The sequence below is a fragment of the Stegastes partitus genome, unplaced genomic scaffold, assembly GCF_000690725.1.
Source record: "Stegastes partitus isolate 25-593 unplaced genomic scaffold, Stegastes_partitus-1.0.2 Scaffold55, whole genome shotgun sequence".
Classification (NCBI taxonomy): Eukaryota; Metazoa; Chordata; class Actinopteri; family Pomacentridae; genus Stegastes; species Stegastes partitus.
The window spans coordinates 1,046,923-1,071,210 of NW_007577786.1; the positions used below are offsets into that span (position 1 = coordinate 1,046,923).

Consider the following 24,288-nt stretch of genomic DNA (forward strand, 5'->3'; position numbering starts at 1 on the left):
CACAAACATTCAGCGCGCAGATGGTAGAAGACTTCACAGGAGACAGCACTTCACAAAAGCACCGAATTCTCTCCACTGTGTCAACTTGTGTTCAAACCTTTTGGTGTGTGTATTAATTATTTAATTTACTACTTCTCATGAAGGCACATAACACCAACAAAACAAGCGGGGACCAACACGCTTTTGGATGCTTCCATATAGGTAAGTAATTAGAGCTGGTGGTCAAACATCAATAACACTTTCTGTGTGCAACCAGCAATCTGTCAGCAGTAATGAGTATCAAAAACTGTCAAGCTCCAAAAGTAAGCACTAAATATTTGCACAGATCTGTGATTACTTACACTGTGATCAAAGAAATGCAATTCCATGACTGTTATTTTCAAGACGAAGTCATTGTACAGCTGCCTGTGTTTGGACAAGATTTCACTGGGAACTGTTTTTTCGTTCTGCTAAAATAAAATGTACATATAATTCAGCATCAGTGCCTTGTGCCAAAAGCTCTGAAAATATTCTAACAACATTTGATCCTAGTGGAATATTCAGCCAATAAAGAAAACATAAGCATATTTTTATATACCTTGCTTCTTTTAGATAATGAACTTGTGTGCACAAAATATATCATATGTTGCTCCCACTAGACATAATGTGAGGTGCTGTAGGGCTCTATTATAGATGCATCTGCTGTACTGGTGAGCTAAAATGATTCACTGATTCATCAATCTATATTCTATTATGCTAATTTATCTATCATAGGAGTTATTTCTAACCTAAAAGGTCAAACACTCCAGCTCTTCAGTTGTGTGGATTTGCTGCTTTTCTTTGTTTAAAAAGATCTTTGGGTTTTGGAATATTGATTGGACAAAACAAGCAATCTGAAAACAACACCCTGGCCACCTTGAAAATATTATAGAGCAAGTCATTAAAAATAACATGAGCAAATTAAAAAAAAATAAAAAATTCTTTAGTTTCCATATAAAAATATATACATTTTTCCCAGTTCAATGTGCGTATAACAAAGTTCATTCCAGTTCACTTCTTTCAGCCACTGAAGCAACAAAGTCGCACATTCACACACAAAAACGCCTCAAATCTCAACTTGCCTAAAAAGCTGTTGAAAGAAACCTGGAATTCCCTGGACATTCTTCCCCCAATCTTCTTGTTGCAACCAATTTTTCACATGTCACTTTCATTTTTCGTCATTACTGCAGCCCTCCTCTCCTGACTAGAGCCAACATTGTTGAGTCAACCTCCATGACAACAATCACTGGGTGGTCCCCTCTTTCACTGACAGGGGCATTCCCCAAAGACTTTGACTTTTGTCCCTTAACCCTTCGATTTTTGATATTTCTTTACAAAGGATCAGCTTTCCTCCTGCACAAAGGCAAATGTAGGTTCTGCATCCACAGAGTGGTGATTATCTTTTTTTCCTCTTAAAAAGACAAGATGAAAACACTACTTCACCAGGAGTGTCCCCAAAACACCTCGATATGATGCTGATATTACTTTTCAAAGGTGCTTTATGTATCACATTTTGAAATGACGCAACAATATGCATTAAACACCTTATATTAACAGCAGAATGATGATGAAGGATCCCACAGGCGTCACCACCGTAATTCAATCCCAGCATCACACAATACCCGTGAAGACAGATGGTAGGTATTGATGTTTTCTCTGCTTAAGTATCAAACTCCAGTCCTAATTTTTTACAGATCACATTATGCGAGTTGCTGTTTTAATTAGTATCGTCTTAATTTAGGCACCGCGCAGTGCATCATGTTAATTTTATATCATTATTCCATCATAATGATCGCACTGAAAGACGATAAACAAAACTGAATCCCTATTGCATTGAACTCTCACTAAATCCCTCTTCTTCTCTCCCTCTCTTCAGGCATAAATAGCTGACTCCTAACTTGGGGTTGTTTTCGTTACTCCGTGTTGCCTACTTTAACTCCTTCCCTAACAGTGCAGTGCTTGTTCACTTCGTACACCTCCCTGCACTCCAAACATATGATGAGACTCCTCTACTGAGCAGCTTGTTCCCTGTAAATTTTATAACTCAGTCCTCAGTACGCAACCTCTCTTTGCTGCAAGCCATTACCTATTAGCATACTTTTCCTTGTATCTTTTTTATCCATTTTTTTGCAGCCCTGGTTCATACGAGGGAAAGACTGTCCTATTTTTAACGCTGTGATAGTCTAGTATCCATGTCCCCTGGCGGAACAACAAAAGGCAAACACTGTAAAGCACAGCAGGGCAAATGTAGTGAACACAGCTTTGATGTACAATGCCGATGTTTTCCCTCGATTGGAGGAGACCGAGAAACACCTGAGGTGATGGCGTGTTTGTGTCTGAGCCAGAGAGAGAGAGAGAGCGATAAGAGAGAAATAAAAGGTGGCTGTGTGCCAAAAGGGTCACTTCCAGGCCAAACAATAGAGACGTGGCAGTAGCTTTTAGCTGAAGAGCTGCTTTGAAATTAATCGTACTACCATTTGAACATTTAGATGCATTGTTTAAAATATTTTCCTTACCCTTCATCATGAACCATGTCTCTGAGGACCTTCTCTTTGTGTACATCCAGACTACACTGGTGGCCAAACAATAAGCTTGTAGTGTGGGTGAGAAAACACATATTTAGATGGAACATAAACAAGACAAATACCTGTCCTCTCAGTCCCTCTCACTATAAAATATCAATACAGCTAATAACAGGATTCCTAAACTTTCATAGACATTTTGTGGCCTTGTCCAGCTCTCACTGCAATGCTTTAGTCAATTGTTGTGATATATCAGTGAATTTTAGTGAAACTTTAGGGCTGATACTGATTTCAGGGAGAATGGCATATTGATATTGAGAAATCAGCCAATACTATATCTGTTTGAGTTTTATTTTTAACTTTCCAGTGATGTATTTCAAAAATTAGTTAGCAAAAAAATATCCGCTTGACTCCACACCACTGTCTGCTTAGCTGTGGTGGGTACTCTGCTACATGTGCTGCAGCCAGTGCATCGTTTCTAAACTACTCCAAGTATCCTTTTCTGTCCTATGTTCTGCAAAAGAAAGTCTTAATATCGGTGTATATCTGACGACATTGATGTTGTTCCTGACATATCTGTGACAATCAGGATCTGCAGGTAATATTGGCTAAACAATGTTTTTTTTCTGCTTCTCGCTGATTTTGCATCCAAGAAATACTATTCGACCATGTGGTATTAACGAAAACCAAGTCACAATTTCCTGCTTGTTCTGTTGTACGACAGAAACAGGTAGCGACAATACGGGAGCATTAACAATTAAATTGCAAGTCTAGCACAAGATAGGTAGCCATAGGGAGCAGGAATGGGCAGAATGAAAGCAGCAAGAGGAGGTTTTTTTTCTCACTCTCGTTCAGGGGGTTTAAGAGTGGGTCAACCTAAAAATTCCCATGTGGACCTTTACTTTTTACACAAACTACACGCTTTTTCAAAATGAGTCGATTTGGTGTTATTGCTCTCACAAAGCTTTGAAAGTCTTTGTGCTGTCAAAATATGGAGAGAAACAGAAGCAGTGGTGAAAGTAACAAGACTATCCAAAAACAAAAAAAAAAGTGCCGCAGGATGTGCAGAGAACAAGTGATTCTCTGCCATATTGAGCAGTTTGAGACCGGAGGCGAGAAACATTTCCACACTGCAGCGTCTTATTGGCTTGGAAACTTTACTTTGGTGAGTATGAGCAGCTTGTGAAATCAAATAGACAAATTGCCCTGAGGCAAGCAAGCCGTGCATTTCAGCTTTTCTTACACTCCATATAGTCGATATAGTCAATTAGCAATCCAGAGTTAATGTAACAGGAGCACTCAGCGGTAAGATATGATGGATATAATGGACAAGTGATACTATAAACATCTAGATTATAATGATGCTGCTTTCTCTTCATGAATGAATGAGCATGACAGTGGGGCGAAGAGGGGAAAAACAGTAATATTGTGATTTTTTTAAAAATCTAAATTTCATGAGAGGACTAAACATAAAACCGAGCAGATGCCTCTCTACAGCTGTCCAAATCACTTCTTGATGAATCTGAATGCAGCTGCAGCAGTGGTGCAACTCTGACATGGAAATTAGAGTTATTCTCAGTTAAATGTATTCTTTAGTTTGTTTTTCCAAAAAGGACTTAATTATGAGTTAATCACGTGAAATAAGGCACACAATTAGTCACTATATAAATCCACAAACAATGGGCTAATTATGCACTTAAGCAATGGGATCCACGTTGCTTACAATGCTATAAAACTGTTGGGCAATGCTAAAATTGGGCTGAGTACTGAACAAAGCAAATTTAAGGTGTGACATCTTAAAGTAAAATTACACATATTCAAAACACACTGGAGGGGCTTGGTTGATTTGAAACAGATTCTCCAAGCAGATTCTGTCTTTTTCTTAACAAATCTGTTACATTCTACAGAGCTAACTAATATAAATACAGAATACTATGTGCACACAGCTAAACTCCTACATCTGATATTTGTACCACATTTCTGCTCTCAAACACCACAACGTCTAACTGTGAGTGAAACAATCTCACAAAGGTATGATGCAAAATCCCCCTCTGCACAAGGGTAGAGAAAGCATTATCAATTACTTCACCTTCAACTAATCCAGATGTTTCCTCACAGCAGGAAATAAAAATAAAGAATGTGGTTTCTTATCTTGTTACTCTGAGACAGCTGGGCCGCTATAAAAACCGGTCGCCATGCAAGTTTTAAAAAACATATTGGCGTTTGTAAAAATGCTTTCTGAAGTGACGTCTTCATACACAGACAACAAATCACGCAGCGTTTACGGTCGATGATTTACGGTACAGCACCCTCCCGGAACATTACGTTAGTATAATAAAGCAAGCAAGACAACTGCAAGGTCAGATTCAACAAGCCATCACTTCTTATTACACTGTGACGGGTGGAACGGAGAATATCTGATGACCATTTTCCTGTTACCTATCGCTTCCTCTCTTGCAAACACTTGATGTCTAATCCACTGCCTCGCAGCTCTGCAAAATACATTAACTATGTTCTTTCCTGAAGAGTGTGCAAAGTTTGAACTAGAGAGCCAACACTTCAATAGATGACTGCTAATAAGGCCTACATTTACTCTCTCTGAAAGACTAAACTTTTAGCGCCATGATCAAGGACACACGCACCACAAAAAAAAAAAAAAAAAACATTTTCCTGACTCAAAGTTTGTGTTCCATGTGTTTTGAAATTCCTGCCACGATCACAATACAGCGGAGGTCATGGAATAAAAATGTGTTTGTGGTTTTCACAGTGGTGAAAAATAACACTTGAAACACTCAACAGTAATGCTAGAAACAGTGAGTCTGGATATTCCACAGACCTCAGTGTTGAACTTTGTTGGCATGGATCATACAGAGGACTGAAAAGGCAGACGTAAAGCATCAGTCAAAAACCCTACCATCAAACACTTATGTTCAGATATCTGTGAGGATCTCTGCAAACAAATGGCAGGCAAGGATTTTTTTCGTTGATGATGTAAGATGAGAAGAAAAGGAAGTCATGTCTGCTGCGTGCACAATTTGCGTCAGTGCATTACATGCTTCATATGTGATGAGTATGCAGGTAATACCACCAGTCATTTTGTAAGAGGAAAAAAAACTCACCCTCACCCAATGGGCTGCCAACTTCATTTTAAAATGACCTATTCTTGGGAAAAGTTGCAAAAGAATATGTTGTATAATGAGGTTGCTTCATGCAGAAACAAGTGCACAGTACAGACATAGTCCTCTAAAACTCTCTTACCCCCTTTCTTCTTCCCTCTGTAACGCAAACCACTGTTGACTATATTCCAGCTTGAGCTTTACCTTCTCTTTGTACCTTCTGCTCCAGCGGTTTTCTCTGTGCTCCTCCCTCAGCTATGGACCTGAATTATTCTCTTTGATCAGATGCTACCTCGAGGGTCCCAAGAGAGAACAGACTGATGTAGCAATAGCAAAGCAGGAAGACTGGTGCAACGCGATGCAGACCTGTTGAACGTCTTAAACTGCAATCACTCAAGTGCAAATGCGGACTATTTACTCAGGCCATTTATTTATAGTCAACTGTTGGGCGGACAGTCAGAGGAGCTATTTAAATCGATTGTGCCACCAACTGAAATGTGTGAATCATTTCCTGAGGGGCAACAATAAATACAAGTCACATATCTGACTCTGAGGACTGATATTTGCTTCCTTTATTCATTCATTTTTATGCTTAGTTTTCCCCCCTCACACCTCTACATGGATCAAAAACTGTCCTGCAATAAGATCTCCAGCATCCAGGTCCCATATGAGTGTCAGAAAAACACAGCAAGTGGGAGAATAAATGGAAACAAAGGGCTTATATTGTCAACAACATACATGTTGTTTGCTGAAGAAACACATACATGCTCTGAATATTAAATTCCTTATGTTCTGTTCTGGAGGGAAGACAAACCAGTAATCAAAGCTTGCAAGATCAGCTGGGTTCCCATGAGCCAAAGAGTTTCTCCACAGCTCAAAGGGAGGCACACCTAAGACTTAGGCTGGGATTATGCTCCCTTGCGATACAAGCACAGACCATTGCAGACTTGCAGATGCAGCAGCTATAACACTAGCCTGAGATCCACACTACAGGTTTCAGAATGAGGATCAGAATCCTTTTTACTGCCAAGTAGGTTTTCACATACAAAGAATTTGATGTGGTGATTTGGTGCATTACAGTAAATGTTCACAAGTAGAATTTTTAAAGAAGGACAATCGAATCAAAAAAGATAGCAAGTCGATAACCAGTAGGTGTTACAGGACAAAGAAGAAGCAAGTAAAACAAATCCAAGCAATTTTAAGTAATAGAAGCATCCATTTTGGTTTCTCAAACATTGCCTGCGCTCTATGCTTACGGTTCTTTGTAGGGCCTAAACAAAAAAAACATTAATGTGCATAGTTTCATTTTCTTAAAGAAATAGTACGACTGCATCTTATTTTAGAAATAAATACGCAACAATGAGATGTATCTGGGACCCAACAAGGGACACAAATGTGTTGTGCTTAATTACTACAATATAAATTCCAATTCTTTTCAGGGTTTTGACATTAAGATTGGGATTATAGCATTTTATCTACTCTGAATCCAGTACTGAATCTGCTTTTTAAAACTGAATCCTTTCTAATTTCTTTGTGGACCTCTGTATTTCTTTTTTTTTTTTTTTCTTTTGAAATGAAAATAAAATTTTAAATAACTAAAACTAAATCAAAAGATTTAAAAGGCTGTATCCATGCTCATGAACACACTGCACCAACGCTACACCACATCTGGCTCTGTTACTGCTGTGTCCACTGCTTCACTGTCTTTACATGTAAACTCATGATTTAGTTCCTCTAATTGACATATTTTTCTGTTTCTTCTGTTGGACGGAAGTAGGGCAAAATTGGATCAGGGCTCACAAAAAACAGTTTAAGTTCTTACTGAACTGTTGCACTGCAGATAACATCATGATCAATACATTGTCTGACAAAATGAAAAAAAAAAAAAAAGGTTAATGGCAGCAGTTTGGAGGCTCTTCCACCTGCACCACATCCACTGCCAAAGATTGCCTGGATTATCTATCACAATCTCTGCTAACGGCAATGCAGCATAATGAAAATACAGTCGATGGCAATGCAGTCCTACTTCAGCAAATGGAAAAGGTGAGAATATTTTCAGGGAGCATGTTTTCAAGAGAAAACATTTTCTACCATGTTATTCATTTTCCTTGAGTGACTGCTAATGTTCCATGACTGAAAAAAAAAACAGCTATCTATATTTATCCAGGTTTTCCAAGACACATGGGAACTGTTTTTAAGGAGCGTGAGCAGAGAGTTGTTATTAGTATTCTGCTTGTCTTTCTTGTGCATGTTTGTTGGTTTATGTTACATAACCTTGCGATGACGTCAGAGGCGCGGAGAGGCCAGAAAAGTATGTTGAAAATGGAAATGGCAGTATGTAAAAAGCCACATCTCCTGTTGATGAAGGCGCAGATTCATGTGTTGTCAGTTCTCAGCAGCCATGTTTCAACATCAGCCAACTAAGGCACTGCAGGAGATTGCTTTAGGCTCGTACTCAGGCACAGCTTTATCAAAATCTCAGAACAAGAAGCTGACCTCTGGAATGACAATCTGTCAGCAGCAAAAGTTAAATAAATGAAAAGGAAATGCCTTTCAAAAGAGACTGAGTGGGACATTCCTTCTCTTTACTTTTTAGACTCCACTTGTCATGTCGTCTTGGAAACATATTTGAAATTTCCTGTTATTTGGTCAATTTTGATGTCAGAGAAATATACACAGCAACTATTTGTTAACTATTTCAATTTCTAACACTGACATAGCATCACTTTTTACAACAGCATGGTGGTCTTGTTAGCAAAATTGTGTTTATTTACAGATCCAGCAATTGTGTTTCCAGATAAAATTCAAGTAGAATATTTCTCTTATTTAGTTGTTGTTGTTTTTTTTCTTTTGTCTCTCTTGAGGAAAATATTTGGCTCTTTTCACCAGCTAGTCACTAACTTGTGAGTGCTTTATTCTTGATTTTCAGCTTTTACACTGAAAACAACTTCTATTACAGCAGTAAGAGTGAACCAAAACAGTATCGTTGAAGCCACACAGCTAAACAATGAGCTGAAATTCACTCTAAAGCTCTGTAAAGCAAAGAGAAGCTGCAAATTCTGATGGCAATTCTCTGTAATTTCATCACCACAGTGATCTGTTTAACATCGCATCAAATGACAATATGAAAATAATGTGGTACTGATATAAAAATACTGATAGCAGCAGATTTATAGTCAAACTTGTTTTAGAGACATTTGCATCTCTTTGATTTTAGATCTCAAATTTAGCTTCTAGTGTTAAAAATTCCAACAGTTAATTCAACACAAGGAATGTAACTTCTGGCTAAATGCTCCCCACTGTGAAGGGAAGAACTACTTTTCACTTTTAACTCGTGTACAACTTCTTAGGACCGAAAAAAAATTTGTTTAGAGCCGTTTCGTCTCCCTTCTATCAATGCAGCTCCTGTTTCTGTCCACTGCTTTGGCTGTTAACATAAACAGTTTAAATATGTCGTCTCACCGATTGAGCTCTCCTGCTCCTATTATGGTTTTCTGAACCACAGGACTCCATCGCTTGACATTTTACGATACACTTCAGTGATTTAGTGTGGCCCGAGCAAAAGGATGGCATTTCTCCATTTTTAACATGCAGATGATATCGGCCCTTCCACATGAAAACGGTGCACTCGGCAAGCATCTGCTCCCCGTGCACTGCCAAGGTCACGCTCAAACAACTGCAGCTCTGCCAGGCTAAAACAGCAGATAGGGTAAATACTGTATATGCCCCGCAGCAAGTGTATATGATTGTGTGCACGAGAGATGAAGAAAGAGACAGTCAACAGGGCAAATACGGTGTGTGTGCAGTATTGAATTCTCAGGAGAACCCTGTGGCATTCTGGGCTATATATCTCATAAATAAAGCAGGATTTCCTTCAGCTGCAGCCTCGTGTGTGCGTGTTCATGTGTGTGCATGTGTGAGAGAAAGGGCACAAATGGATTAGAGGAGGCCTATCATGTTGCTCCATTCAGCAACTGAATCGACTCCTAACCACGCAGCAGCACATTACAGGACAAACACAAGAAGTCATAATATCTTTATGGCTTAGATGTTAAAAATTGCATGAAGAGGTGATTCCACTTAATAATCCGCCATAAAATATTAAAGGATATTTAGAGCAGAAATATCAAAATTAAGCTGTTGTTTCTGAAGCACAGATCGTACAGATTTCATGAGCTCGGAGCTATCAGCCGTGATTAACCAAACTGTTGTCCAGATGGTTGGTGAGGCTGATTTTGACTGAAGTTCAGAGAGGCTGCCACATGGCTTTTACTAAATCTTAAATCTCTATATTAGCAGTTACTGCAGGTCCTTAATTCATCACACCGTGCTGTGATATGAGCAGAGGCATGAGCTTGGGAAAAGACATCTAATATATAAATGCCAAGAGTCTATTGGAGCTACAACACTACAGTTATAATGAATTACTTCACAGGTTAAGATAATTTAGGAGCAGCCCAATCAGTATAAGGCATCTTAAAAGCCATTTGGATTCTCCCAAGCCCAATAATAGGGCATCAGGAAATCAGAGAGCAGCAAAACATTAAAAAAAAGATGATTCAACTAATATCTTTTGAGAGAAAAAAAAAATACACTCACTTTAATCTGCTGATAGTAGATGTGGGATAAGTCAGGTGAGAGACACTTTAAAAGAAGCCATTCAACTGAGGATTTCTCTGTAAATGCAGATTAAACTTTGATTTATACTCCTGCGCTCAATCTACACGGAGCCAACAAAAGTGGCCTAATGGAGCTAATAAATGTTGAATGATTACTTTTACTGAAATTACTGCAACCCAGAAAAAAAGAGAAGATGACAGAACCGACTGCGTCTATACACGGATTGGTCGAGCTATGAAAACGAGAGAACAGCATGTGGCTGCACATGCAGATGCTGGCTCTTTGCATTATGAGCACGCCAGATACAATTACAGCCTATTACATGTTTGTTTCACAGAAGCCCCATCTTTGTGGAAAACAATATGGCGTGTAACAACCAAGCTTAACTCTCGCTTTAAAAATGCAAGGGGCTGCAGTGGTGGTAGCGTGTTATAGTCTTGTTATAGGAAGACATGCATGAGTGCAGGAGGCACGACATACCCGAAAAACAATATTGAGATTGTTTCACACATTTTCCCAATTATTTAAAATACACTAAATAAATTTGCACCCAAAGTAGACATTATTAGTAGTGTGGACTTTTGCTCTGAGCACTGATGTTTATTGTTTTGGTCCTTTGTACAGCAAAATCTATATTCTAATCCGCTACTGTGCCTCTGAGAGTAATATTTGACACCATATTCACTGGTCAGACCCTGTTAAGCATTAGCTGAGATAAAAATGAAATTACAAAATAGTTTCGCACCCTCTGTTACTTCAGAATATGAAAAATTAAACAGCTTAAAAACTAAAAACACACACAAAAAATCCAACAATATCCAACAGAAGGCCTGGCAGCTCAGAGCTCCTAGCACGCTACAAGAGATGTAGCTCCACTCAGCTGGCTGCTCTGTGTTGTGTCTTGTCTTGTTCATTGTGTAAGTCTGACATTGTTTAGCTCTTGCATTGTACAAGCTGCGGAGCTGGTGGCAGGTTTTCGCTCGAGTTGAATTCCATCCATATAATCCCTCCCATAATGCATGTCCCAGCAAACGCACACACTGTTTGTATGCCTTCAAAAGCTCTTACTTTCCTTTTCTCTTTGTGCAGTGTGGGGACTTCCCTTAATCACACGGATTTCTCAATTATCTTACGGGAAATTACCTTCTTCTCCCAGCAGACTGAAGGCACAAGTTATCAATGAAGTTGCTCGCAAGGGATTTTGCCAAAACGACAGAAGTACAATACGTAGCTTTAATTTAAGGAAAGCAAATCATCCGATGTGTGCACGTGTGCCACAGAGAGCTGACAGTATGCAATATTCCAAATCAAACAAATTGCAAAACAAGCTGGTTTCGCTAATCCACGTGTTGTCTAAGGTGTGCTGAGTGTGAAATCAGCATCTGAAAAACTACAGTCCTAAACACCAACGGGACACACTGGTCACACAGATTCAGGTCATTTAAGCTCATCTCAGTCTCTGGACCTCTTCAGAGTTTCACATTTCAAAGCTGAGGATGCTGAAATATATATATATTTTTTTTAATCCTGAACAGTGTTTCCCATACATTGGTTTATTTTTGGCAGTCAATAATTTTTGGTCACAATATCAACATGGACCACCATATATTGATTTGATATTAATGGTGCTAACAAAATGGGCAAAATCTTGTTTCATTGTGGAGCTGCAGTGCATTGATTAGCTCAGCCCCCCCTCTCCTCAGTATCTGTGAACAGCCCTTCCTCTCCAGGCGCACTCTGAATCAAAACACCATCATGCGCAGGAGGAAAAATTGCTGTTGGCTTTTCCCCACAGAGAAGACAGTTTTCTGAATTCATGAACAGAATCAATCCAAGTTCACTAAGGGTTACTGTATAAAAACCTCTGCATGAATATGGCCAAAACCGATGCATCCATTTTAACTTGGACAAATTAGTCGAGCTATGTTCTCAACACAACGCTGTGAATCAAGGAAGAGCGACTCTTCAAATAAGTTATTTACAAGCATGTAAGGAGTCACGCTAACTAGTACAGCGGGGTTTGGGGCAGTTAATGCAATATAGATACGTTTGACATTGACATTTAAATTACACAATTTAATTTAATTTTTTTTTTTTTTTAAACCTCAATTCATAACAAAAGTTTTTCTCTAGTATCACTGCATAATCGTTGAATCTTGACATCAATCTTCTCTGGCTGCAGTCGCTGGTCAGCTGCAGTCAGCACTATACAGTTTCAGAGAATGATGACAGCAGCAGAGTCTGACTTAATTCAGTTTAAAAGTTTCTCAAGACCCACTAAAGACTCGAGGCTTTGAAATTCTTGGCGTACATCAAAACTTGGAGAATAAGAAGGTAATTTGTACAGTGACAGGACGACATACCAAAGCAGCAAAGTGCGATGCACGAGCACCTGAAGGAAAAACACTGAGGTGTTGTTTAGTACAGAGGCCTTATATGTCTGTTTGCTTCCCTCCTGCTCTCTGTGCTCACATATGCTGTATTGTACAGCTGATGCCCAATAAAGCTGTTGCCACTTATATATTTTTTCTGCTTCTGCTGTCACACAACAGAACAAGTATGAAATAGTGACAGATACGCAGGCTGCTGCTCTGCATCACCAAAACCCTGATTTTATAACCTCAACGTTGTCTAACAAACTCTCCATACATGAGTTAAAGATGACAGCTGCGTGGAAACTCAACAATGATTTTATAGAATTTAAAGCCAGAGAACATTTACACAGAAACGGGGTTGCTTTAGCTGGTCTTTGCTGGTCCAACTTTCACTGTGTCCATGTTGCATTTTAATAAACAGACCAAATCACTTTGTTAATGGGTTTGAGAGCAACTTGAGTTTCACAACTGACCTGAATGGTGACCCCTCTTTTTCTTTTTTTTGTTGTTGTTGTTTTTTTTCATTTTCATCATGTTCTAGTTTAATCCTACGTTTTTGTACTTAAAGTGAAGCAAGAGGGCACTTTAGGTAATTTGTTATTTGTTTGGTACAAAGTGAAGCGATGGAGCTCAATGTTTTGTTCTGTTATTTATTTGTCACAAAGTTGGTAATTAAAGTGTTCCCAATGGAGCACTTTATGTATAATTTAATAATTTAAGGAAGCACAGGTGCGCCTTCTTCCTTCACACACACAAACACACACACACACACACACACACACACTGTAACCCTCACTAGAATATAAATCAGTGAGAAAAACAGTTTTACTGCTGTATACACAGTACTTAGTTTTTTAACACTACAAGAAGCCACTTCAACCACCTAAATAATTCTTGGTCTAGCGCAGTAATTGAAAGTGCAAAAACCCGTGGCTACAGTCCAAAAATCCAATGAGCAGCAGATAGTATTAAACATTGATTAAACATGTTATCTGACACGCTGAATAAATGAGATTAGTTTAGTTAGCATGCATTGCTGTTCACAAGCTACTTGCTTCTTACGCTGGAGACCCTGATTCAGAAATATTAAGCTGATAAGCTTGAAATATTAAAAGATGACTGATAGTTGAACTGACTCCTGAACCTGATGTAACAAATACAGATATGTTGCTTCATTTCTATTGGTCTTGTTTGCACTCATGGCTGTTCGGTGGTGTTAACACAGAAGCATTTCTTTTTCTTCATAAACAACATTTTGATGGTTGCAGGCAACGTGTAAATTATTAACTAGAAAAATGTAAATTTAAATGTTTTCCAATTATTTATGGGCCAGCAATATTAGTAATTTTATCATGTGAAAGAGGGGCAGCAGCTGCCAAAGCAAATCCCAATGGCAAGTTGCGATGCCTGCACATTGAGGTTATAACTGGGGGGTGATAGCGTGAAGCACCAACACGCTACGCCTTGGTGAAGCTCATTGCTGGCAGGTAAAAAGAACAGCTGGAAACACACTACTTAGCTACTGTGGTGGCATATGTCTGCGTGCACCCTTGCCCACATTAGGGTTAACGGTGCAGAAGTAATTGGGAGTAAATGGGGGAAAATTAGTAAGAAAAATAAAGATTTCTTAAAATCCACTGACAAAATCAACCCTTCTTTTTTTGCAGGGATACATAGTTTGTTTCGACTGAAGTGCCGAGGTAGAAGTCAAGAAAGGCAGCGTATGTTTACCAATCGCAAAATGTGAGCTGTATGTGGAATAATTCATGCATCTGCTAAAACACTTAACACATGTGAATCATAATGTTTACTAGAGTGTTGGTGCCTTTCAGAACGTCCGCAGGAATGGTGCGAGCTTGTTAATGAGGCTGAACCGCGGAGGGATGGATGTAACGTGGGCTGCGATGCTCTGAGGGGAACTTGGATCATTCTGTGAAATACAGATAAGCAAAGCCCCTGCGCTCTGCGTGAGATAACTCAATGCTTGTCTGAATGCTGCCGGTTTGTGCATCAGGACAGCCAAAGGGGAAAGCGTCCACTTAATTAAATCAATTAGAGCATGAAGGGCCTGTCGAAGCCTCTGCAGAAAACAACGGGATGAAAAAACCTCACAAACAATAGCATAAGTCTTTTCATGAGTCATAGAAATACCAGTGGGGCACTGGCAACACCCTTCTGTTCATTTCACAACTTGTAGGTGTTAGACAATGAAAGGAATCTAAACAAGATAATGTGGTGGCCATGTCATCTTCAAAACTCTAGTACTTGCTTAGGAGGCACGTGAGGTTTACAGATTGTCTCTTCATTTTTATTGATTACTAATATTTTTAAGGCAACTAATGACCATTTTGATGAATCTCCCATTTTTTTCTGCCATTACTGTGAGACCAGAGATTGAAATCAACCTCCACTATAGCCAACAAAAGATTTTTATGTTTGTTGAAATTTTTTGTCCAGTTTTGAAACTTGTAAGCAGATCAACTCAGGAAATGCAACCTCACATTAAACCTTATTAACAGCAAATTTTAGGCAACTGGAGTTGCTAAACAGTTTGGGTGGGACATGCAGAAGTACATAACTGAGCTGAGGAAAGCCTTTCCTCATCATCATTTATCACAGCAGCTGTTTATGTATTTACAATGTGAGTAAACCTACCGCATAAACTGTGTGAATATTTTGGGCTTTTTCTGCAGAGAGGAATTTTTGGTGCCTCCCAACCTGGTTTGAGCAATCCAGGTTTTTGTAACCAGTTTTGTAATTTGGGGTTTTATTTACTCAAGTATAATATACCGTTTTGTTCATCAAATGGTCAAAAACAACAGAAAAATGCATAGATTTATATCCAATAAGGAAACACAGATTCACCATACGAAAGCTATAATAGAAGGTCCATTCTGAGCCAGAAAACCTCTGATTTTAGACAAAAACAGAATGAAGACTGATGCATTGTAATGTCACAGTTTCATCTTGTATAGAAAGTGATCATTTAAATGTATGCATTTTTGGAAAAACGGCACAGGAATTAGTATTTAGCATTGGTACTTTGAGTTTGGCTATTTAAAACGCAAATCAAAAGGTGGAAAAGTCATTTTTGAATTCATATTTTATTGATTAACTCAGTAATAGTTTGTCTTTTTAAATATAACAAAATGTTTTGTTTTTCTGTCTGGTAAAATTTTGCAGGAACCATTTCATTGCAGGTTAATTGCTTGCTGGCCATTTCTTTGCTTGGAAAAAATGCATCTGAGAACCAACATTCTCTTTCCAAATGCACTTCTTTCATTACAGACTAATTGTTTCAGTTCTAATATTTTTACTTTAAGCACAGAGGCACCTGAGGTCCTGAACTTTTGTCCAAATTTTAAACTCTCCTGCTACAAAGTGTTCAGTTTCATCCCTCGCTCGCTCTCTTCACGGCCCGAGCACCAATTTTCCGCTATGCAACATGAACCGAGTACAAACTGAAGCAAAGTGTGAGGGAGCCGTTGATCCTTGATTACTATTTAACGAGCAGTTCTCGGGTTGTTTATGAATATATGGTCACGTTTCTCTGTTGAGTGAGGAGAAGCTGAATTTACAGTCTGCAAGGTAATCTCCCTGAAGAGCTCAGAGGGTTTACAGGCCCCTGCTCCTCACATCTTGTTTTTAACGTTGCATTAATTAAGAAAAACTGCCAACTTAAGAGAGCAACCACCACATTTGTCTGCAGATATCTGATGCTATTCCTTCTGTTTTAAAACACCCCCACATTCTTGTGTTTATTTCATTATCGTGTTTCAAATTCTTGAACTTTTCAGCTTGTGCGATCACCTCAGATGGTATCGCAGGACAAAACATCATCGTGTACAATCCACAGATTACAGAGTCTATGGCTCAGCGGACAAGAAAGTGTGAGGCTGAGATACTGTACCACTGTGCTCTAACCAGCTTTCCTCACTCTCGCTCTTTCCCTTCCCTGCTTTTCTGCCTCCCCCGCCTCCTCCCGCCGTCCCAGAGCAGGATTAGGCCCGGTGCCCAGTGGTGACACAAGGACACTGAAGCCAGCAGACTGTTAGATCAGTTGTTGGGCATGAATTAGGAACTCAAGCTCAGTGGCAGGGGAGGGAGGTGATGATGAGATGAAGGACAAGGAGGAGAGAAACTGAAGGAACAAAAGAGAAGCTCGGGACAGACAACAGAAACTTTAAACCACTGATAAGAAGCAGGAAAATAAAGTCATGCAGAAACTAAGGTGGGGAATGCAGCCAAGAGAGACTCATGTCTGGGTATCGACAAGACTACAAATACATCAACGAGATTGGCAGTGTACACTAACGAGGCTGCAAAAAAAAGCCTATATCAGCATGCTAATCTGCTCACAATGATAGTGTTTACATGCTGATGTTAAGCAGATAAAATCTATCTTGACCACCATCCTAATTTAGCTTGTTAGAACGGTGACATCAATAACACCACAAACAGATAAAGCTGATTGGAATCTATTAGTTTCACAAGTGTGTAAGTATAAATTCAAACCTTGGACAAACTAAACATTTTAATAGCGCTGGATACAATGTCAATAAAAAATGTTGTGCCCATTTATCACATAGATGTTTACATGTCTACAGATGTAGATACTTCACAGAAAAAGTGACACCTCTGAGCTGCTTGGGAAAATCACAAATGTAACTTAAATTCACCATGGAAATCTGGACAAAATTTCACAGACAATGAGGGGGGGAGGAAGTTGTGAATTGATCAAAACATCCATCAGTGAAGCCAAGGCGAGCATGTAGCTGGAAATTAAGACAAACACTGATGCGCTGCAGTGCCGTGGTTTGAAGGAAATGATGAGCAGACTGCCAATTTATTTATAAATTCTCTAAACAAACACACAAGCGCAAATGAAAATAGATTGTATTTCACTGACAAGGCCACACACGCTGTGTAACGTTTCCCATCCGCCGTCTGCTTAATGGCAGCATAAATCCTTTTCTTTCTCCTGGGTCACGAGGTCATACAAAGAGGGGCCATTGTCATAACTGTATGCACTTTCAGTTTAACGGCTACCCATCCCCCAGATTAGAGATGATTAAAATGGCAGTAGGATGGCCTTTATCTTGCTACCAACATGATGCTCTTCATGAGCATCGCTCTGTGTCTCCTGACTGCCCATCTGTGACTGCACTTATTAATTCCTTCTCCTCTCCTAGAGAACCAAAGATCTCCTGTGGGAGACAAACATTATGCCTTCCGCAAAGCCAAAACAGCAATTTTAAAAATGATCTCTATTCCCTGAATGTTTTCCCCTGCCGCACTGTAGCTTCCTGAAAGGCTGCTGCAAATATAGTTCTGTTATTTTGTTTGGGGAGTCCAGACAGAAATGGAAAAACATGCAGCCGAGGGCACCGAGGATCTCATGGGATGGATTACAAATGTAAAAACTAAAACCAACGCACTGAAGAACATAAATAAATTTCACTTTCCTGCAGACACTCCATGGAATATGGGTCATAAAATGTAAAGGGATAATGCAATCAACTTTAAATCCCTTTTCTCAGAGCATGCATATTGAAATAAAGAGAGCTATGTCACCTTAAATTATTTAACTACCAATTACATTATTAGAGTATGAATTTTTTATTATTTCATTATCAGAGACAGTTAAATTTATAAATACTTTATATCATTATGTGCAGCTCATATCTGCTAGAGTCATGGTGCCTGCTCCGTGCAGTCAGAAACCCATTCATATTTTAGAAAACGACCTGTCAAGTTCACATTACATAAAACAATGTGTTAAAAAAGGAAATCATTCCTTGTTAAGACAGAAGAAGCTGTCCCACCAGCTCCAACTCAAAACAGCAGAGGAGTGAAACATTTTGTCGGAGGACGTTTTAGGTCCATTAGGCGTATGAGATAAAGACGAGCAGGGTAATTAGTCCTGCGCAATCAAATATACAGAAGAAAGAGGATTTGGATTATTATCTCATCTGTGAAGATATGACTGAACTGGCAAATGTGTGTGTCACTCGTCTGACTCGAGAAGTAAAAGATGAAAATCAGAACCAAAACAGAAGTAGGGCGATATGTGCAAACTCAGAACAACACCATGGATGTTGAAGAAATGTCACAATTTTTAAGCTGAACTTAACATCATCTACCGTAAAGTAACACTGAGCACCAACCTGCGATTGTAAAGCCACCACAATATCCAGTTGTTATATATATAAAAAAAAGTCTGTATAAGTTAAAGTGGAAAGTCACAGCGAAGTGTTAACAACAAAAGTCAGACATTAACACCTGTGTTTGTTCTTTTTATCTGCCGAGATATGTTGTTAATCATTACATGGAGGCTGTTACAATCACTTGTGAGAGAACGGAAGTTACATTAGTATATAAGCGTCTGGATGCCAGGAAAAGTCTGAGCATCAAACACCTAATTTTCTGCATTCATTCTCGTGAATCAGCCTTTTCTGCACATTTATGGTGGAAATTTTTATAAATATGGAAACCAAAACACAAAACTCAGGCACAATGAGGGGGAAAAAGTGCACACATTCTTAACACTGAAGTCTATGATCTGCTTTGTTGCATCCTAGACTCTTCTATTTATAAAGCTAGTTTTAGTTTATCTCGTGTATTTAAAACTTTGTCAATGATTACAGGCAACTTTCTGCACGCTAGCTTCAAAATCTTTCACTTTATTAATTGATGATGGCTGCCTGAATGCACCACGAGTTTTAGTCGCTAAAGCAAATGGAGGCAATTTAAAGTGGCTCATTTGGAAAATGTTCCTTTATCGGTCCTCTGAGGGTCTTCAGAAGATGTGTCCTGCATGTCAACTACAGTGGAGCAGCTCCTCTTAATAAGTCATCAGCTTCCTTGAATGCATGATTTGTGAAATTTCAGGGTGGTCATGAAATATTGACACTGAGCTATTTTTGCCTTGTATTTTTCTGTACCTTCACTGTCATGGATCATGTGTAAAACTAGGATATTATTGATGTATGATTCATGCATGAGGCTGATTCATTACTAATTTACTTTAGTAGAGATATCAGCATGCACGCTGCGCTTGACATCAGCATCAAACCGTGGCAGCGCAACATCATGTGCTTTGCTCACTTTAACTCAAATATCAGGAAATATATTCTACCAATCTTGATGTCAAATACAGAGCAGGGCTGCAGCCGTTTACACGATCAATTACAGTCGTGACTCGATAATCCAACACTCAATATAAAACCTTCTTTTATGTCAGATAGCAAGGCTGTCGGATTGTCAAGACGGAGGTTGAGATACAAGGAGGACTTGATGCTTTGAGGATCATTTGTTGTTAATTATCATTCATAGTTGTTATAATAAGTAGTAGGGCTGGTCCCAATAGCACTTTCTGGTCTCTGGATATTCAGGCCCAATCAATGATGAATATCCAAATATTCTGCGCGGTCAGGGGGGGCGCTTCCAATCCCGGAGGTGCACTTTGATGGGGTGGAGGTGGCCGGAACGCACAGGCAGTACTTAACTGCTGATGCTAGTTTAGGATAGTGTTCACACTTCTGTTTCCACCATCAGCAGCGGTAGAGCCATCATCCGTGTTTACTTCCGTAAACACTGAGCACGCTCGCTGCGTGTGACATCATCGTGTCCTCTTCTGCGCATGCAGGACACTTTTGGGTCGTATGGAGTTCACACAGCAGATCACATACAAGTCATATTTATTTGGAAATGTGAATGAACTCGCAAAAAAATCCAATTTCACAAAAAATTTGAATTGAGCATTAAGTCCTGCAGTCTGAACGTAGCCAATCTGTCAGATTCTTAAGTCTGTTATCCTTATTTGTGTCATAAAATGTCATGTCAGAGTCTGAATCCAAGGCTGTCGGTATGTTAAGGCTATTTTTAATAGGTTCCGTTATTTTTTCCTGAAAACCTGTTGGATAGCATGGTTTTCGGATTGTTAAGGGTCGGATTATCAAGTCACGACTGTATATTACTTTCCCGAATAATTTACAGTTTACACGTTCATATTGATCAACAGCATTCTGCTTTATGTCATAGAAAAAAAACAGCAGTCACTGTGAAAAGTAAGAACCAGACACATCTCTTCTCTTTTTGATTGAAAAACAAAGACTTCAACAATAACTTCAACAATAATTGTTGCTGATTAGTTTTCTGTCAAGCAGCTTACTGTCTTAGCACAACTACAGGGTTGAACGCTCATTCTACATGCTACTTAAAATGTGAAATTACAATTTTAAAAGAAATTTAAGTTTGCAGTAGGGTTAACCAATTATTAATTTTCAAGGCAATTAGCAAAGACTGTAATGTATGATACACGCGGTGTAGCTACTAAATAATTAGTCCAATTTTACTCAGTTGGAGCCGATTGAACTTTCACTGGTTGTTTATACTTGCCCATTGATCAAGGTGTACTACTGAGTTCAGGCATGCATGCTGTGGTTGGTCTGACATAAGCCCAGACTTGTTTATTATTGGCCACACCTCGTACATTTTGCAGCAAATCTGATCTGCTGTTTAAACTACTGCTCAACAACTATTTGAGTTTGAATTGAACTGGCAGTTGGAAACACTGTAATTATCAAATCACCAAGGCTGCAATTTGGGATATAAATAGTCTGGCAGAATGGTCTGGCTGCTCCTCATTATTAGTCTGCTATTGCGGGAAATAAAGCTTGTTTTTTTTATTCTTTAAACTACTCCCAATCATACTGGGCAGAGCTAAGCAAAGGAAGCAGCAATGGTGTCAACTTGAAATAATGTCAGGAGAAGTGTTTTGGTGAAATATTTGCACTCGGTGAGGCAAGAAGTGTCATTAATGACTTTCCTTACTAGATCATCCAAATCCTCGATACAACTCGACATTTTTAGTGTGGTAGGTGGCTAGCTCGGAGGTGGTTGTTGTTGTTTTCTGCACTGAAAGGGATTTTTAAAATTAATACAAACGGGGAAAGAAGAGGAGAAAGCTGCAAGAAATGCATCGCCAGTGGCAGACTTACACCCGCAGTCTACATCTGGTGAGTCAGAATAAGATAGATGTCATGCTGCTGACTTGGGGTTTCATTTTTCATGGTTGGACAAGTTCATGCCATCCTCCTTGTGTGGTAGTCACGCTTTTGATAATGTCACGTGTGCTAATGCTCCATCACATGTTGTAAACCACTCAGTGAACATTGAAGGTGAAGCTTAACGAACAATATCGCAAAGAAGAAAAAAAAAATCACAATTTTGATTTGAAATTAATGCAGTGGGCTGTAATATAAAATATTTCCCTGCTATAACGAAGCTGATTTAAGCACCAGTATGCAGCTACCTTTCTTGTTTTCAGCCTGGTTTCGAAAATGCAGAAAATGCAAAGCTCGTATTTGAAGACGTGACGTAAGCGAAAAAGGAAGTTTCTGTAATACAGGCCTGGCAGTATATTATTGCACTTGCCTTCCACATACCTGTCATTGCTGAGCGAACCTTGCTCTAGTCTGAGCTGAGGGTGTGTCTGCAGAAAAAGGTGTGCCATTAAAGTGTACCTGCATTTAAAAACTGCTGAGCCTTAAAGTAAACCTCCATCAACACACTGTGGGTGGATTACTGCCTGTCTCTTGGGTAAAAAAAATTAAAAATCATGGAGAGGCAGCATTGCAAGTACCACAAAACAAGCAAGAAAAGACAATGCCTGCCATTATGTGGAGGGGCTGATGAGGAGGATCCACGGTGCAGTTACCGTGAAAAGCCACTAGACACATTGACAAGCTCGGCATGTGGCACCAGTCGCCAATCTATGGTGTGTTTTGGCAAATGTGCTTCATTGTGTTGAGCTATTTTAAAAAACAGGAGCTCTGGCACCGGGACAATAATGAAGCAAATAGATCAAAAATAAAAAATTAAAGAAAAACAAATGTGCTTTTAGGTAATAAAATAAAGAAAAGAAATGGAGGAGAATGTGCTCAAACAGAACAGATGCCAGAGAAAACAGAGATGTCTAAAGAGCTGTAGTAGCCTCACAGGCCTGCAAGAAGTGGCTCCGTGTGGAAAATGCGAGAAAACATAAATGCTAAAGTGGCTGAATTGAAACCATTTAGTTGAGTTGTAAAGGTGAATTATTTAGCAGTGAAAATAAAATAAAAAAAGAGTGTGATATTGAACTGGTCACCAACCGAGCGCAGCGTCTAGTTAAAGCTCCTGTGAGTGGACAAAGACCCAGACACTAATGTAGAAAGTGACACGAGAAAGCGGCCGTTATTCAACCTCCAACTTTTACCCAGATTTTTTCACGTGTTTTTAAGGAGTGAATAAGACCAAAAAACGAGGTTTGAACAGCGGTGGAGCGGGCAAAGTGGCCGCTACAACTTAACACAGTTCATTTTGCTGGTTCCAGCTTACCTTAGTGTTCACTCCGCTGAGAATCGGGCAAACAGCGACACGCTCGAAACGACAACCCGAAACAGTGAGCAACTGAGTCCGGCTGAAGGCGACCGAAGGACCGCTTACATCCACATAGCCTCCGGTTTCACGGTGTTTTCTTTTTCCTCTAAAACATGGACTGAGCGTGTTCTGCTCGACCTGTGCTCGCTTGTTTTTCCGTCGCAGGCTGACTGCCTCCACCTCAATCACTGCTGTCAAGCTACTCGCGGGGAATTACCCGCTTCCGTTAGTGACCTTCAAAATAAAGCAAACGTTTGGGTGGCAGACAGCTGTTGTCGGCATGTTACACAATAAAGTCTAAAGAATATACAGAATTTTTTTTGTTTGTTCTGTTTTGTTTTGTTTTGTTTTGTTTTTTGCCTACATTTTCACGAGGGTAGTATAGAGGGTTGTCAATTAGTACAATTAGTACAAAAAGAAAGAATAAATAAATATCATTATTTGTAATATGTGAAAGTGTAAGAGTAGGATTATTCTCATAGTTTAATCATAGCAACTGGACTTGCTTGAGTTTCTTGAATATGTTTCACCTCTCATCCAAGAGACTTCATCAGTTCTGACTTACGACTTGGGAGTTCTACATACTTATATTCTTTAGGAGCCAAATAACCACCACCTGGATGACTGAGAATCTTCACAGACATATAAGAGTAGGACTTTTGAGTAAAGACGTCTCCCTTGATGTGGGGTAAGAAGCCCCCTTTATGGATATCGATGATTTTTAAATATTATTATATATACACATAGTACTTATTTTAAACAACGTGCAAGAGGTGAAGAGCTGGAAGGCTAAAAATTGGCTTCAGTAAGACGGATGTGGTTGTGTTTGTGCATCCCAACAAAATAACAACCATCAGCAGCCACTTAGACCCTTTGACAGCAGATCTGCATCCCCACGCCAGGAATCTTGGTGTCATCTTAGAGTCAGGAATGAAATTTGACAGACTGACTCTGTGGTAAAGAGGGGCGGCCTCCAAGCAAGGGACATTGCTAAGTTGAAATCTATCCTCCGTATGAATGACATGAAGACTGCCACCACTACATTCATTTTCTCAAGGTTGGAATACTCTCAGTAAATTCTTGCTTAATTTTAACTGCTCTGTGGCTTAATTTATGATAATTCTAGACGTTTCACCTGCTGAAATTACCTGTTCAAATCTTATAATGCAGTTTAACACTTGCCAAATGGTGAGTGCATCCCCTACCATGTGATGG

General features: G+C 39.3%; 1 protein-coding gene across 1 annotated transcript in view; it reads right to left on the minus strand.

Annotated features, from left to right (window-relative positions):
- nck2a (NCK adaptor protein 2a) overlaps positions 1 to 23,256 on the minus strand; it is a 42,146-nt gene extending 18,890 nt beyond the window's left edge. Inside the window, exon 1 of the mRNA XM_008275599.1 lies at positions 23,032 to 23,256. The gene's annotated coding sequence lies outside the window, so the exon portion shown is untranslated. The remainder of the gene's footprint in view (positions 1 to 23,031) is intronic.
- Between the last annotated feature and the right edge of the window lie 1,032 nt (positions 23,257 to 24,288).